The sequence below is a fragment of the Calidris pugnax genome, unplaced genomic scaffold (assembly GCF_001431845.1).
Source record: "Calidris pugnax isolate Ruff unplaced genomic scaffold, ASM143184v1 scaffold15, whole genome shotgun sequence".
In the NCBI taxonomy this organism is placed as follows: Eukaryota; Metazoa; Chordata; class Aves; order Charadriiformes; family Scolopacidae; genus Calidris; species Calidris pugnax.
The window spans coordinates 6,121,853-6,138,581 of record NW_015090774.1 but is presented as its reverse complement, the minus strand read 5'-3'; positions in this window follow the sequence as shown (position 1 = coordinate 6,138,581).

The following is a 16,729-nucleotide window of genomic DNA, read 5'->3' as shown; positions in this document are numbered from 1 at the left end:
GCTACTTGCCTGTGGTATCCATGTTGAACAGCAGCTTACTCGCTTTCTAATCAGGCCGTGTTCTTCTTAAAAAAACATAGCTTAGCATTAAACTGAAAATAGTTTTCAAGTTTTTAAATCGGGTATATGTAATTCATTTTGAGTGAGCCATCTTGATTTTTATTGTGACTATTTAGCAATTCTAAGTAAAGAGCTTTATTTATTGAATGACAAAAAATAAAAGCTTTTTCTTTTTTAAAATCTGAAACTATTACAGCAGATCATCCTTCTTTTTGAATTTGGTATATAGTTTCAGTTTTTGGTCAAGGAATGGGACAAGTGGCATATATTAAGAGTCTGAGGGCCTGACCTATGCAAGTATTGCTTGTAAGGTGTTTTATCTGAAAAGCGTTTGTCAAAAAGGAATATTACGTAGACAGAAAACGATGCAGTGGAAATATTTAAAGTTGAATAATTTTTCTTAAAAGCAGTCAACTATTGTGGTCCATTATATATTTTAGTTATAAATTAATTTAGTTGCAGTTATAGCAGTTTAATTTTATTTGAATTTGATATTAGCTACATAGTAGTTTTAAATGTTGTAATTTTTAATGTTGATATCATGTGTTTGCCTTCTGTACTTCAATCAACATTTATATTAAATTTATGCTGTTAGTATTTGGTGTGTGTAAACAATACTTATTTTACACATGGTACCTTCACAAACTTATTTTGTGGGATTCCCTTTATTTTCTATACTAGCAAGCTTTGGCCAGAGGCTCCAGTGCAGATGCATTGCTGAACAAGAGGAAGGGTAATTAAGTGACGGGCTTAGCGAAGCCTTGAAAAAAGAAAAGTCACTTTTAAAAAGCAAGTTTGCTTAGTAGCATCTGTCACATCTGAAAATTGTTAAACTGTTATGATTCCCTAACAAACTCTGTTGGGAGGAAAGAAGAGGGGGCCTGCTTTGCTTTACTTCATGTTTTAACAAAGTGCTCCTTGGGGCCAGACAAAAATCAATGTTTGAGATAGAATAATACGGTATAGTGCTGATAAGGTGTGGGGAACTAATTTAAAAGTATTTGCACCTGAGAATTCCAGTCTACGGGCTGCTGAAATGAGCTTTGCTTTTATTTTTCAGGTGTCTTGATTAGGTCTGACTTTTGTATTGCAAGTTTTTTATATAGGCATCTTCAGTGACACCTTGAAAATATGGTAGACTTTTGCATATACAGGAAAGATTTGATAAAACAGTATTCTGTAATACTTCGAATGGAAATACGGGCCAACCAAACCTAGGTAGAGAATTGGTATTGTTGGCTACTTAAGGGAGCTGTGTGACAAGATGTACAAAGGTTGCATAGCATTAATAGCTGTAGGAGAGCTGACTTACCCAGAGAACGAAGGGAGGTAGTGACCAGTTCTGCAGAAAGCCACGGGATGGTATTTTTCAGGTGTCCAGCAGCCTTCCTGTTCAGATTTCTAACCACCCTCCTGTCTTCGAAGCAGCCTCCTGCAAAAAGTAGTTTTGCTACAAACTAGTAACTCCCATCATTATTAACATGAGCATGTACCTTGGCAATTATTTTCAATATTCCCCACAAGTGCAACTGTACAAAACCATGATCAAATGTTTGAGTGTAATGAGTACTGGGTAGACGTAAGCCAAGTGCAGCCCTCCGACAGAATTTGGTCTTTGTTTTGCAGGTAACAACAAAGGTGTAAGGAATAAGCAGCTGAAGCAGCAGTAACACTCAGGAGCTGTAATTCAGGGGTTTTGAAGTCTATTTAGAGCACATCATTAAAAATCTCTAATCAGTGTGCAAAATTGCAAGCATATTTTTCATATTTATATAAGTCTCACTGGAGCTTATTAACCTTTGGAAAAAACCAAACTACGTATTTCTTCTGAAAGTATTGTGACAAGGGGAAAACAAGGCATTGCAGATTTTTTTCACAGTCCCGTTGTATAACCGAGACAGGTGACTCCGTCTGCCACCCTGTTCTGTCGTTGGTCTAGAAGCTGGAAGTCCCTCTGAAAGTAGAGGCCACTGACTTTACCAAAACAGTTTTGTTCTTTTGCGCTAGACCCCCTGCCCTAAATAAGGGAAGGTGTTCCTTATGCTTACAGTTAGCTTTTGCATCAGATTGCTGGCCTTTTTTTTTTTCTTTTAAAAATATTATCACTACCTTATGGTTGGTAAAGCCTATTTTATGAAGCAAGGATGTTGTGGGTAGAAACTTCTATCTTCCAACCCTTTTTTTTTTTACCTGGGGAAAAAACAGTAGATGGGGTGGAGGGAACTGAGACTGTCCCCAAGAGAGAGCATCCTATTTAGTAGCGTGTACGAGAGTTACTGAATTAATGGCAATTTCTTTTAAGCAGGAAACAGTATTAAAGAGCAAGTCAGCTGGGAGTTACTGCGTTAACATGCTCTTGAGGTAAAAGCCACCAGCTCTCTGGGAGTCAGTTGTTACAAGTCTTCTCTCTCAGTGAATTTCTTAGCACAGCTACTGTGCCTAACAAAGAATGACCACTTCATCATCTCTTCCTAGTGTTCAACTTAATGGACAGCCAGAGGAAGGTCTTAAATAGAACCTTCCTGCAGTTAGAAAGCCCTATTAGGCCCAAAACAACCAAGAAAAGGTGTGTGAGGGGGATGTTTAGAGCACTATTTAGAACTTCTCTACCCTGCATAGATCCTGTTTTCACAGTGCTAACGAGGCTGTTATGAGCCACCACGACTTGAAGTCATTGTTGCAAGTTGGCAGAACTCTTACCTGGTGTCTGGTACAGGCCCACCATCCCATCAGGCTCCAGGAGGCATCACTCTCGCAGGCGCACGTCCTGCTGGGGGACTTCAGGCACCCCTACATCTTCTGGAGAAGTAGCACAGCGAGCTGTAGGCAATCCAGGAGACTCCATTTTTAGGACTCCAGAATGCAAGTACCTATTCATGGGAATTGAAAGAAAATCTTTAGTATTGCTTGAAGTTGGGGAAATCTCAAAAAGTATAAGGACACTTAAATATCTTCAAAAAGAAGCCTGCAAAACCAAGATTGTTCCAGTCTTACATTTTGAGAATGCGGCGATGCTTTTAACTAAGACAGCAGATAAAGTTTTAGACTTGAAAGAGGTGAAGAATCCCAAGTAATAACCATCCAGGGCAGTACTGGTTTGTAGATCAAACAGTAGTGGTCATGCTCTGCATTTAAAACCTGTGGTGCTTCAGAAAGAAGGCATAATACTGCCATTTTTAGATGGGGAGGGGAAGGCATTGAGGTACAGGACTTTATGACTGTCAGAAAATAATTGACACAATAAGAAATTGAAAATAAGCAATGCAGGAACCAGAAGCATCTACAAAGGCAGATTGTAGCTCCCGGAGGCTGGTCTGTTTGCTACAGTTCAGTTTAAGTAGGAATCATAGAATCATAAGTTCCTTTAGAAAAGCCATGGCAGAGTACGACTGACGAGAAAGACGACTCCTCTGACAGTCCCAAGGAGAGCAATATTTGGAAGAACCAGTGTTAAGAATACTCTGCATGGATAATGGCATCTGCCATTCTGTGCTGTCAAAATCCACTGGACAAAAAAATAAATAAAAAAAATTTCCATTGAAAGTCAATGGAAATACCTTGATGGAAAACGTAAAACATGACCATAGCAGTAGGGCAGCTTGCCAAGAAACAAGTACCCATTTCAGTAAATTTAACTATATAAGTTACCACTTCAGGCCTCAAACATTTTCTCTGCAGTGCCAGAGGCTATGGCTGCTATTGACTTACAGTTTCCTGCAGAGGGAAGTATTCACTAGTGTATGAAAACCAAATATTGACAAAGATCATTTGACTCAAAGCTGGAAATGTCTCTATGTGTAAGCAAAGAGCAAAAGACTAGAACGTCAAGAATGGTATTCACTGAGTTACACGGGTTTTTTAGGAGAAGTCAAAACATTTCAAGTGATAAAATAGCTCTCTGAAGCAAAGGAAGCTTATCAAATTAGCAGGAAATACGAAAGAGGCATCTTAAATCTTACCCCTTTATGATTTAGGAGCCCACCTCTGCGCTGCGATACTGACGTTGTTACTGTAATGAAGAAGAAAAAAAATTACCATTGTAAAAAGAATGGCCCTGGAGGCTCCTACTTTTCCCTGAATGTGGGCTTCCATCCCAGCTCTGTATTCCTTTCTTCCCAAACTGATTTCTGTCTCCCCGGTTTGAGGAGAGGACCTAACTCCTGGATCCTGGGCTGTCCTGAGGTGGGCAAACGCTCCTGAGGCAGAATGTGGAACTTCTCTGACTGTGCCGAGTGCCTCGACCGGTCCCTGCAGCAACAGGGCCTTTCTGTCCCACATCCTGATGCCTCCCTTGCTCTGATCTACAGGTCTGACAGCAAGGGAGGGGAAGAACGGTTCTTCCCATTTCCCAGTACTTTTTCACAGGCATAACTTAGTGTTTGCAACACACTCCTAGAGAAGACAGAGCAGGAGGTTGGATTCAGACTGATGAGGGAAGAGACAATTTGACCCTCTCCCACTGCCCCCCCTTCTGTCCCACATCCTGATGCCTCCCTTGCTCTGATCTACAGGTCTGACAGCAAGGGAGGGGAAGAACGGTTCTTCCAATTTCCCAGTACCTTTTCAGATGCAGAACTTAGTATTTGCAACACACTCCTAGAGAAGACAGAGCAGGAGGTTGGATTCAGACTGATGAGGGAAGAGACAATTTGACCCTCTCCCACTGCCCCCCCACTACCTTTTTTTTTTTTTTTTTTTTTTAGTGAGAAGGATCATTGTGTTGTTTGGAGCTGCGTACTTTAACATACGCACCTTTAGCATAATTAAACAGGTCTGAAAAATTAGGCAGACTAATGTCTATGGGGAAGGTCTGTCTGGGCTCGATTTTTTTTTTTTTTTTTTTTTAAAGTGAGAAGGATCATTGTGTTGTTTGTAGCTACGTACTTTAACATACGCACCTTTAGCATAGTTAAACAGGTCAGAAAAATTAGGCAGACTGATGTCTATGGGGAAGGTCTGTCCGGGCGCAGGGTAGGAAGCTGTCACAGTCTTTCAGGAATCAAGTGGTTCTGGCTGAGGAGGAGTTGTTCAGGTTCTGAAACTTAAATAGCAAAGGAGGGCTTGGGTGCCTGTAAAAATAAATAACAAAATCAGCTCAAGATGCCTACAGGATGACACATATCTTGAGGACCACACAACCATTTCATTTCTCTCTTGTAGATAACTGCGGCTAAAGCTCAAATTCTTCTTGGAATCCAAGGAGATGTTTGGTTTTTAATGCATTATTTTTATACAGGGAATAGAAGATTGTCAGAAAATGGATGACAGCTCATTTTTAGCACTACCTTTCTAAGGAGGGGTAGTGAGCAGCTTTCACACATGAAGTCTTATGGTGAAAACTATGATTGTAGAAACACTGATTAAAGGTTTTGTGGTTTTGGTTTGTTTTTTTTTTAAAAAAAAAAAACTAGACAAAATTGTAAAAAAGGGAAGCCCCCAGTCCCCAAAATTCCACCTCCACTATCTAAAGCAATGTTCATGAGCGGAAGCTACCTGAACTCTCTTTAACACCAAGGCATATATTTTGAAGAAACTTTCCTTACATATTTTTCCTTAAAAAAAAGCATACAGTTTTCAGCTACTGTGAAACCGTATTTATTTTATCCATTCATCCTAGTCAAGGATTTAAGCTATGAAAGTGGTAGATTTAGACCAGAGGAAACAGTCACATCACCCAGTTTGTCCAGCAGTCCAACCACATCGCTGAATTTCATTACATGCCCCTGGAGCAGGCCCTGTAACAGCTGATGAAAGCACATCCTCCAGAAAGGCATCAAAGTCCACAAGGTGCCGAAACTTACAACATAAATTGGATCAGGGTTTCCTAGCTATAAACAGACACAGCACTTTATTGCAATAATACTCAATTTCTCCCGTATACAAAGGGTATTTCCTAAACTCTTGGTATCTCCTCTTGCTCTGAGCTCAGGAAATTTTCAGAGCTACCTACCAGCTCTACATACGGTGACAGCTTGCTGCTATTAGTAGCTGTCAGCTGTATCTTCCTGCTTCTCTTTTACAACCTCACCTGGAGTTTGTCTAGTATTTCAGTAACTACTGAATAACTGTATGAATAACACTATAGAAGAGCTGTGAGGCATCTGGAGCTCAACTCTAGCTCTGGTGAACCAGCACGACAGAGCTCATGAACTGGTCCTGTTCTGCAGCTGAACTGGTGAGAGCAGTGTGTTAACAGAGCTCACTCCCCTTATTGGGGTTTATCTGACCCAGAGGAGGGACACGGCCTCCAATTTCTGGGCCCCTGCACTGAGCTGCAGGTGAACCACAGCTCTTGAGTTTCCGAGAGGAGCTGGAGCTTCATGCTCTCACTGGAGAGCTCAGGGGCAAACGCAGATGCAAGTATTCATAGAAGGATGGTATGTCCATCTGTCAGAGAAAGTCATTCAGGGGGCATCTGGACAAAGACGTGTATTTAAAAATCTAACAATGTGAAATATTTTCATCCTAAAGTAGAACAGGAATTCTTTAAGAGCATCAGATCCTGTCCTTTTAGTAGACGATTCTGCCGAAGCGTATTTAGGCTCTTCTAGTGCTAGGGATGAATAGTGCATACTGCACCAGTTGGGGCAGGCATTTAGTGAACTCTCAAATGCTGCTGTACAAATCAAGCTAATGGATTAATGCTGCGGTCTTTTGGAAGCTCAGCTTCCTTTTTTCCTCCCCCGTACTTCAAACTCTGATAAAAGCAAGCAGGCATAGCTGCTGTAAGGGCTGGCGAAAGGCTGGCACAACAATCCTGCTGTAGGAGAGCGTCTGCCAAACTTTTGCTCTCCCCCCCGAGCATTATTTGCCAAAAAAGCCAGTTTTTCCATTTCATACTGGATTTGTGCTTGTTAAATCCATTTGAATTACATGATATACCAGTATTTCATAATGGAAAGAAACTCTTCTCCTGTATAGGTATGACTTGATTTTTTCTAAGCTATTCTTCGTTAAATTTTCAGCAATCCACTGGGATAAGAAGAATACTATATTATGGGAAGAAAACTGTAAAAAATAATTTTGCATATTTTGAGGGTTCTTATTTTGGTACTAAGCCTTCCACATCTCTTCCTTGCCCCATACTAGTTCTGCAGCTTTTCTGCTTCAGGAAGAAGTGAATACAGGAAGAAGTGAACTTCTAAGATGTCAGAAAAATCTGGATAGTAATAGCCTTCAGTGCAGAGGGCAACCAGATCAGACACCCCCCAGGGTTTTAACAGCCTCATTATTACAAGCGAGCCAGGATTAATTTAAAAGCCTCCCCCCAGCCCCTCACCAAGAAAGAGCAGAGAGATTCCCATTTTATGTGCTCCCATCCTAGTGCACTGTTTGTCAAACAGGAGCCAGCAGAGATAGGAGAGGCATTCTCACCAAGGAAGAACGTACTAGCAGCCTGAAGAGAACAACCAAGATAATTCAAGGAAGCTTCATGTCAGTGTCCTGTTTGAAAGTTTATGAAAAAGCTGATGGAGGATTTTTGGGAATCATTTTTTAAATTCCACTTTAAATTCACTCATAGTCTTGGCAGTTTAACGGGTCCTTAAAAAAACCCCACAAATTTAATTACTGTTGCATGCATACTGTTGTGGAGGAGATGAGAAAAGTAGGGATAAAGATCTAAATAACACTAGACATTTTAAATTGCATTATATGGGTAGCTGTTTCGTAACTTTCAAAAAAGTTGATGGAATATTGTGATTCATAATGCTAGGATAAGCAGATGTTTGACTATAAATGAGATTATCCTACCCAAACAATCCTAGTCAGTGTATGTAAGACTCAGATGCATTACAGCTCATGATCAATTTTTTCACTGTCTTGAATGTTTGCTCTTTTTGGCCTGCCTTCCAAAACAGCTCAGCAAGCTGTATCTCAAACTGTACTGCCTTTCTCATCAGCTCTCTTTAGATTCCCCTTGCTTCATTGCTGCTTCATCATTTTGTGGACTTCGCTTGGCATTTTTCCCCCCTCAAATATTGTTCTATGTCATCGATTATTCTTCCACAATAGGCTTCAGTCTGCTACTGTGTTTAATGAAGACTATTTGCTGCTTTTTCCTTGCCAGCTCACGCTGTTTTTTCTTTAAAAAGAAATCCAAAATCTACCAAATACCTCAAGCATATCTATTCTTATTTTACTTAAAGCAGTGCTGACTGCTCTCAGTTACACTGTTAGGTATCAAAATATTCTCCTCGTGTGTTTCCAGACTATTTCCAAATAGACTGTCCCTCTTTAGGGGTGTTTTTTGAGATAAGGTGCCAGAATATCACTTCGAGTATAGATTCAGCATCACTAGCACACAGGCTCCTGCCAGCTCGGCTGTGGCTGTCACTGGTTATGTTTTCTCATATCCTTAACAGAGCCTGCCACAGAGTGCTGTTGGAAGCTTACGTTACAGACTTCTGCTAAGTATTGAATATAATCTCAGTTCTTTTCACGATGAGTAATCTTTTACAGATGTTGTTTTACAAAGGGAGAGTTTGATGCGTATACCACATCTCTAATTCTTTGGCAAGTAGGTGCTTAGTCAATGGAAAAATGGTCCCACATGATCATTGCATATATTTTGCATTAATATAGCTAATAAACAGGTACTGTGGTAGTACAGTAGCTTTGTAGAATCATTTCAAGTGTGCAAACGTAATTCACTAAGCACCTGACAAACTTTCAGTGTTCATTATCTGGTCAGTTCTGGGAGATACAGGGAGCAGAGGATGTATAAAACAAACCCAGGCCATGGCAGCCAAAATCTCTGCTGAAAATGAACCAGGACATTGAAGAGGAAGTTAGAAGTGAAGTACACATGAAGTATATGAAATTTTATAGTTAAGTTGGTCTTCAGGTGGCAAAAGTATATCAGGTAAAAATCCCCAAAGCAAAAAGCAGCTTTTTGAAACAAGATTTCGAGGTAGGGATGCAGAAAGATGGGGACTGCCCAAGCCCAGTTCATTGCTGACGCTCCCAGGCTGCATTCCCTAACCCAGGACGCACCCAGATTTCCACAGTGTCCATGTTAGCTGCTCAGCAAAAAGATCGGGCAGCACATTGGGAAACCCTTCTGTGCAGAAGTATTTTTATGGAGGACCATCAATACTGACAGAATTTGTAATACAAAGAAATGGCTATTTAGTTTTGGAATTGTAAACTTTGTTCCTGTATCATCCGTGACTAAGTGATATTCAATCGAGGTTTTTCAAAAGCAGACACAGGGTTATGACAGTAGGGCAAGATGTTTCTTGTTTATGGAAGAAGGAAAGCTTAGTGGTGATTTCCTTTCCTTCCCTGCAGGTTTCCCTTCCATCCTGCAGAGTTTCACCTGCCTGAGCTGACCCCACCTGCTGGGATCCTGCTAAACCCCTCTGCTGGTCTCTTGCTCAACCTGGGCAAGAGCAGCAGCACTCTCTGTCTCCAGACTATTTCACGTACATTCCTGCATGATGTCCAATTAGAGTTGGATTTTTATTTTTACTGTATGAATTAACAAGTCAATACACATTAAGACATTCATTTGTTTGCCTCCACATTTTCATTCACTTTTAGCTTCCAGTCGCTTTGGAGTTGTCTGATGCTCCCCGACGCCCAGAGGCGTTAGTTTGGGCTACCTGGACCTGGTTAGACACAGCCCCTGATGCATAAAGTTCAAAGAAGGGAAGAGAGATGTTCCAGACATCTCACTGCAGGAAAGGCAGGGTGCTGAGGATAATCCCAGATCTCCTGCTGAAGGAGATAACAGAGGGCTTGCAAAGCCCTTACCAGCCCTCAAGGTAGATCAGCCTCTGTAATTGTTCTGCTAAGTTAGGAGTGAAGAACCCAAAGGGCTGTAAACAAGTAACATTTAAAGCAAACACCAACCCAAACCAGAAAATATATTTGGTGCATGTATTTACCAACACATGTGTCTTAAGTCCTGACCTATATGAGAAAATACATTATTAGAGTTACAAAGCATCCTCGACCTGGAAACGTTCCAGTTATTGATGAGAAAAATGTACAGTTCCAAAAAGTAACACGATTTTTTTGGCTTGAAAATATGAAAATTATCACCTCTGGGGAAAAATAATCCAAAACAAAGACATTCACATGGAGCTCAGTGAAAAGCATCAAAGAGACTGTGGTTCTGGAGGGACAAATATTTGAGGAAAGATTATGAAAGCTAAATATGAATATTTGGCCAAGCACCAATTTAATAAGGGATCAAGAGATAAATCTACAACTATATAATTCACAGAATGTTAATGTTATTGGTGAAACACTTTTTTTTTTTTAAAGCACCAAGAATTTCATTTTCCAGTAGATACACACCAAAATTTTGGAGAGTAACATCAAGACACTGGTTTCTTAAACATCCCATAGAAACATTAAAGCTAGCTCTTAATCAAATCCTATCTGAGTCAGATCTTGAAATCTTGAGATATTAAATTGCAACATGTGGGGGAAAAAAAGTGCTTTTGATTTCTGTGTTCGATTCTTCGAGAAATTTCTACTCCTGGTTGGGTTTTTTTTTTGGTACTAGAATTTTCACAGCACATGCTGACACGCGCTGGAAAGGCACTTTGCACCTTGGCTGAGAAGAACGCGAGCGCAAGCCTGACAACAAAAAAGCCAGCTTCTGATTTTCAACCATCAGTGCTTTAAAACACTGTTCTCATTAAACTGAATTTCTGGTATGACTACGCTTCCCTTATCGGACTAAATCCTGGTGGAGATCAGAGGAATAAAGTCAGCAGCTCAAGTTAGGCTTTGAAGGCAGCTGAGCTCAGTAACAGCACTAATAGCAGCAGTTACGTGAAAGATGAAACGTGGAATCATGATGAATCCTTTACGTGCAAGGTACCAGACTGAGCAATATGTAACAGTCATTATTCATATCAGCCTATGATGACAAGACAACTAATGGTAATTTAAATTACGCAGACAATGAAGGCTCTGATTATTAAATTAACTTACAACTTTATGAAATGGAAGATAGTCTAATTTTTTTAATGTTGGTTACTTTTATCTCCAACTTTGCAATACCTGATAATAAGTGAAGAATTGTAGAAGCTTTCAAGAAAGATTCTCATGTGAATACGAGCTTCTTATTTAATATTCCTTCTTTTTTTTTCCCCAAAGCACTTATTCATGCTATCATAATCAAAGACACTTACTGCGATAACAACTTTTCAGAATAAATTTTCACTGAACAAAGCCTCTGTACCGCAACTAATTCATCGTTTTTTACAAGTGAATGAGTATCACAGAAGGATGAAAAGATCAGTCCTGAGCCTGCCTTGGCTTTGTTCAGCTGTGATGGACCAGACCCTGCATTCGGTGTGACATCTCCAAGCCAAAACTCAGCACTAAGGTCTTCACCATCAAATGTTTAAAATAACAACTGGTTTTGAAAGGTGTGCACACCTAATAAACCTCAGACATATGCTTATATTTTCATCTTCGTAAATGTCCAGGTAGTCTGGAGAAGAGGCAGAGGGGAAAGAAGCAGGGCTTGGCTTGAAGGATTTTCTTTTTTTTTCTGCTGCTGCTGAAGACAAGTTTAATGGAGAAAGCCAAGGGACAGGGCGGCACCAGCAATATCCTACACTATCACTATGCAGGTGAAACCCTGGGCACGGAGAAGGGTACTGCGCTCCTGAGCAGGACCTGGGGGTCCCCAAGGTAGCCAAGGGCAACTCTGCAGGATCAGCTGCCTTAGTGGGAACCCCAGGGGCAACAAAGGGCTATAAATGTGCAAAACCCCCCCTTCCAGCCATACAATACATTTCAGCATATCCAAAAGGTAGGGATTTGGTTAACTTCCCGTTTTAAAAGAAATTAAGACTGCCTTTCAGGGCACTGAGGCAGCCAGATCCTATCAGTTCTTGCTACATTTTGAGTAACTCCCCTGGCCTCTCTCCGGCAGGAACAGTTCGGCTATTTTTTTGTTTTGCTATTTTGAACCAGGGTCTCAACACACAGGCACAGAAAATGAGTTTTAAAAAGATGAACAAAAAAAGTCATAATTCTAACACTATGACTACGAGATTAATCTGAGAGAGGGAAAAAAAAAAAAAAAAGCCATTTTAATTATCAGACTTAATTGACCCAGACAGATGAACTGTAATTCTGCAGTAGCCTGTGATGTGAAAAACAAGGCACGTGTGGGAGCCGTGGGGCACCCTTGGGCTCAGCGTGCTGGCTTGAGCCGGGCAAGTAGAAGGAAGCAGCTCCCAAGGGGCAGCCCTACAGCATTGCCACCATCTCCCATTTCTCTTTCCCCTCAAATTTCATCAGGAATACTTAACGCAAGCCAAAAAGATTTTATCAATAGGTTTTAGCACAGGTGCTGCAAATTCAGCCTTCTCATGCAAGTAATCTTGGTGAGTCCTAGCTCTGTACTCTTAATAACTTGCCTCCTCCTGCACATTTAGTCTGCCATAAATGGATTACCAGAGGCCTATCCAAGCTGTTGTGCCCTGAGGGGTAAAACCTACCCCGACTTCTTTTCCTTTCCACGTTCTGACTCCACCATTCCCAGGCTCCAGCAGTGGAAGAGGACTAGCTGCTGTTGTAGCGTGGAGGAGTTGACTTGTGGGATGCAAGCAGCAAGGAAGGGGGGTAACACTGTGGTATTTATCTACTTCCCACCCCCCACTAACTTCTTAGGGAACTTGGAAAAGGTTCTCCCAGCCTGACTGTTGCATCCCAGTGGCCACAACCACATTTACTGGTTGAAGCATCTTATCCTCTTAAGTAATATTGCCACTCTGGAGGCATTCGTCTGGTATCACACCTGCACAACTTCAATCTATTATGCAATTAAAATAGGCTAAAAATAGGGTTCAAAACAGGAGACAAGACAGACAGAGACTTGTTCTGGCTCAGGGAAGAATTTCACTGAATTATAACAAACCGAATTCCCCACAGGCAATGCACTTGCATTTCTGATTGATTCAACCTTCTTCCCTCAGTGGAAAAAGGGTGTAAAGGAAACTCAGCAACAAAATTGCTGGCAAAAATCCCATTGACTTCAGTGAGCTGATATTTCAATGTTGAAATTCTATTATACAATATTTTTTGAAAGAGGCATTGGATTTGAAATATGCTCGTTGGTGCGCTTTTTCCCCCAAAAGGGAAAGGAACAACTGTTTTAAACTTTCCCTTCTCCTTACTTCACAAAAAAAATAATCAAAGCAAAGCATTAGGAGAGACCTACCGGAGAGTATTTAAAAATATTTGGTGATTGTACAGTCGTTTTGTCATGAGTCACCACGCATTCAGAACGAAATAGTAAAAAAACCCTATAAATAGTACTCAGCTTCAGCAATAACTTGTCAAATGTTCGCTACATTAAGAAAAGGATTAAGTCACAGCTTTTTGATCTACTGAGGGAACGTTATCAAACCACTGTATACAAGAATACTATGTCAAATGCATATTATTTACACATAGCATGCCAGCAAGAGGATAGAGGAGCTCAGTCGTCCCAAATCACCCCGTTTTGCTCTGGAATACTTTACTGTCAAGTGTTGTTCTGAGCAAGAGGTAGGCACTAATCTTATCTACACAGTGATGTAGTACGTGACTGAGGAAAACTGTGGTTCATGCAGAATGGGGTTCAGCATGTGGGAAAAATGATTACGTGGTAAACTGGAAGGCAAACTCTGCCTTCTGCTGGGAAGGTGCAGCATGCTGGCTGTGCCCGCAGCACGGGGTTTGCTGGGGACCAGCTCTGCAGAAGAGCACAGGTGGGCAGGCAGGTCCTTCCTTGTGGTGATGAAGGTGAGCTACATGTGAGAATTAGCCAACAGGTCAAGAGAAGTATTTTTCCCCCCCGCTACCCATCACTCAAAGCCACACCTGGAGCAGTGCCTGGCTGCGTTTTTTCCCCCAGCACGGAGAGAGGGAGCTCAGTGGAGAGCTACCATGATGGTCGAGAGCTGAAGCACGCGATGCATGAGGAGTCCCAGAGGGACCTGAGCACCCTCAGCCTTCAAAAGTGCCAGCTGAAGGGGGATCTGATGGCTGGCTGCCACAGCTGCTAGGGTGGGGAGGGCTGGACAGAAGACAGACAGACCCTTCTCAGAAGCGCATGGTGAGAGTACAAGAAGCAATGGTCATAGGTAGAAGCAAGGGAAATTCTGACTAATTCCATCCCCACCCCCCTGCCAGTGAAGGTGGTTGAGCAGTGCAAAAGGATGCCTGGAGAGGATGTCGAATCTCTGTCCTTGTAGTTGCTCAAAACTTCCCTGGACAAGATCCCCAGTGCCTGATCTGATTTAGATGTTGGTCTTGCTGTAGCAAGGGTTGCACTAGAGACCTCCAGAGATCCCATCTGACTTGAATGAGGCCATGAAACTAGGAAGAATACGGGGCAAGCCAAACAAAATTAATGAGTTGCCTGGATAGGAGATGGTAAACTCTGGCCATGCCCAGTGTCACCAGCATTTCCAGAAGGTAACTAAGCCGGGAAATATAGCATTTGGGAGAGCAGAAAGACTTGAGATTGAAGGAAGCACTTGTACCCCTCTCTCCCATCAAGTCATGAACCAAAGGGATGGGAAACTATTAGGCCTCCTCCTGGCCCCCATCTGAGCATACCTCCTGTGGCTGCTCCCCCAGGACAGAGGATGTTCAATACAGTGGGAGACCCAGAAATGCATGTCAGGTGAATTTGCTTCTCAATGTGATGTGGGAAGAGAAGCCTTTAAAGATTCCATCCTGTAGCATCTTGACTGCATGCAGTTTCCTTTCCTTTCTGTCCTTCATCTTCCAAACCCTAAGTAAGCACTGCTTGAATTCCATAAGGAAAATATTTTTGTTTGCTTTAACCTTATCCTGGCTTGAATTAAAGTAAGTCTCACAAGTTACTCACAAAATCAAGACAGCATGTAAAGTAACATGTGTGTGCTCCTCCTAATGGATCCAAAAAGTTATGAGCCGCATCCCTACCTAACTGCTCTGGGGGTGAGGCACTGGTAATGTGGTGGTGGTGGTGTCTGCGTGGAAGAAGCTAGTTTCCAGTAAAGGATGCGAGGCAGAAAGGTGTGAGGCTGTCCTTGAGGTAGGCTGACGTGTCAGCAAGCAGTGCATCTCAACCCTAAAGGTCTGAGGATCTGCACCATCTTTTGTAATAATTTGTGATAGTTCAGTGAGAGCCGGGGGTGTGGGATAAATCAGCTCGTATCTTTCATTTTAGTATGCCCAGCACACACATCAGTTTTTCAGAGCAGTAGATTTGTGAGGGCAAGCTTGCTGTTGGAGACTGGGAAAGGTCACTTTTGAGTCACATTGAAATATTAATTGCATTTTACTACACTATAATTTGTAGGAAACTATTGCACAAGTCTTCATTTAAAGGGCACGGTTCAAGTCCTGTTTCTTCTCTTATAAGTCGCATCAAAGAAAATTTGTTTGAGATGAACACAAAATAATAATAATTAAAAAAAAAGACTGTCAAGTGTTTAATGTTTTAAACACAGACCAATAACAAATCTGTAAGCTAGAATTAAACAAGTTCAAATTGCTTTTCTTTGGTCCTTTTTCCATCTCCTGAAATCATGCCTGGCCAGCATCACAGCATGATCTGGGAGACGTTAACAAAAGACTCAATCTAACATACATAATTAGGTCTTTTATTGGTTACACAGTTAAGTACTGTATAGATCATTATTGGTTTACATCTCAAAGGAAGTTTCAGTCTCTTACTGTGGAGTTAAAATGAGATACTTAAAATGAAAACATTTTATCTTGCTTTAGAGGCACTTTGCTGTTTTCAAATAAACACCACTGTGGAGTTGCCACACTAGAGGTTTCTCTTCTAGAAAGACCAGGAGCCCTCTTCAGATGTTTGTGGAGGGAGCAGAGCTCCCAACTCCATTCCATCCCTGAGCCAAGTTACCTTCCTCTTAGAATATGACCACTGCTGTTCCCATTACTATGACAAGGGCTTGTCCCATGGCTTTTCTCTTCTGAGTTAGGACTTTTTCACATTTTGCAACCAAGATTTACTTGTGGCCAATATTACTCCTGTGTTTTTCCTGACACCATTCTCTGAGTTACATAGCTGTTTACTCACTGAAGTTTGCAGGCAGTAGTCTTGCCTCCTCCTTTATTAAAAGAAAGAGCCAACCTTTGCATTTTCTAATGCATTCAACACTGATTCAAACCCCAGCACCATCAGCTTTCATCAATTTGTTGAAACTTTTTGTCATGGGGTTTACTTTGAGCTCTAGCTGCTGGACTGAAAAATAAAGTCTAACCAATTAAGCAATGTTTTCCTACTGATGCTTGTTACAAAGAAAAACTTGTAAGTATGGCTCAGGGGAACTCTGGCATCTCAAAAATCAGAAGACAAATAATAAATTTTTAACAAGACCTACAAAGCATGCTGTATATTATTTTAGTGCTATTTGAGGGGTCTGTCTCAAGAGTTTGGTAATATTACAGTAAGTGCATGATTACTGTGGTTACTCTGAGTTTCAATGTTTTCTTTCAGGTGGTTGTTATAAGTAAAAAATTGCATGGTTTGATGAACACAGGACTCACTGGGTGTTTTTCATCCATTTAGTTTTCCTCCCACCTTCCCAAGACCACCTCTATTTGTCTTTATGAGTTGTCTGAGCAGAACCACCTGTCAAATATAGCAGCAGAGACACACAGAAGATCCCTGTCCCATCTCACTCGACCT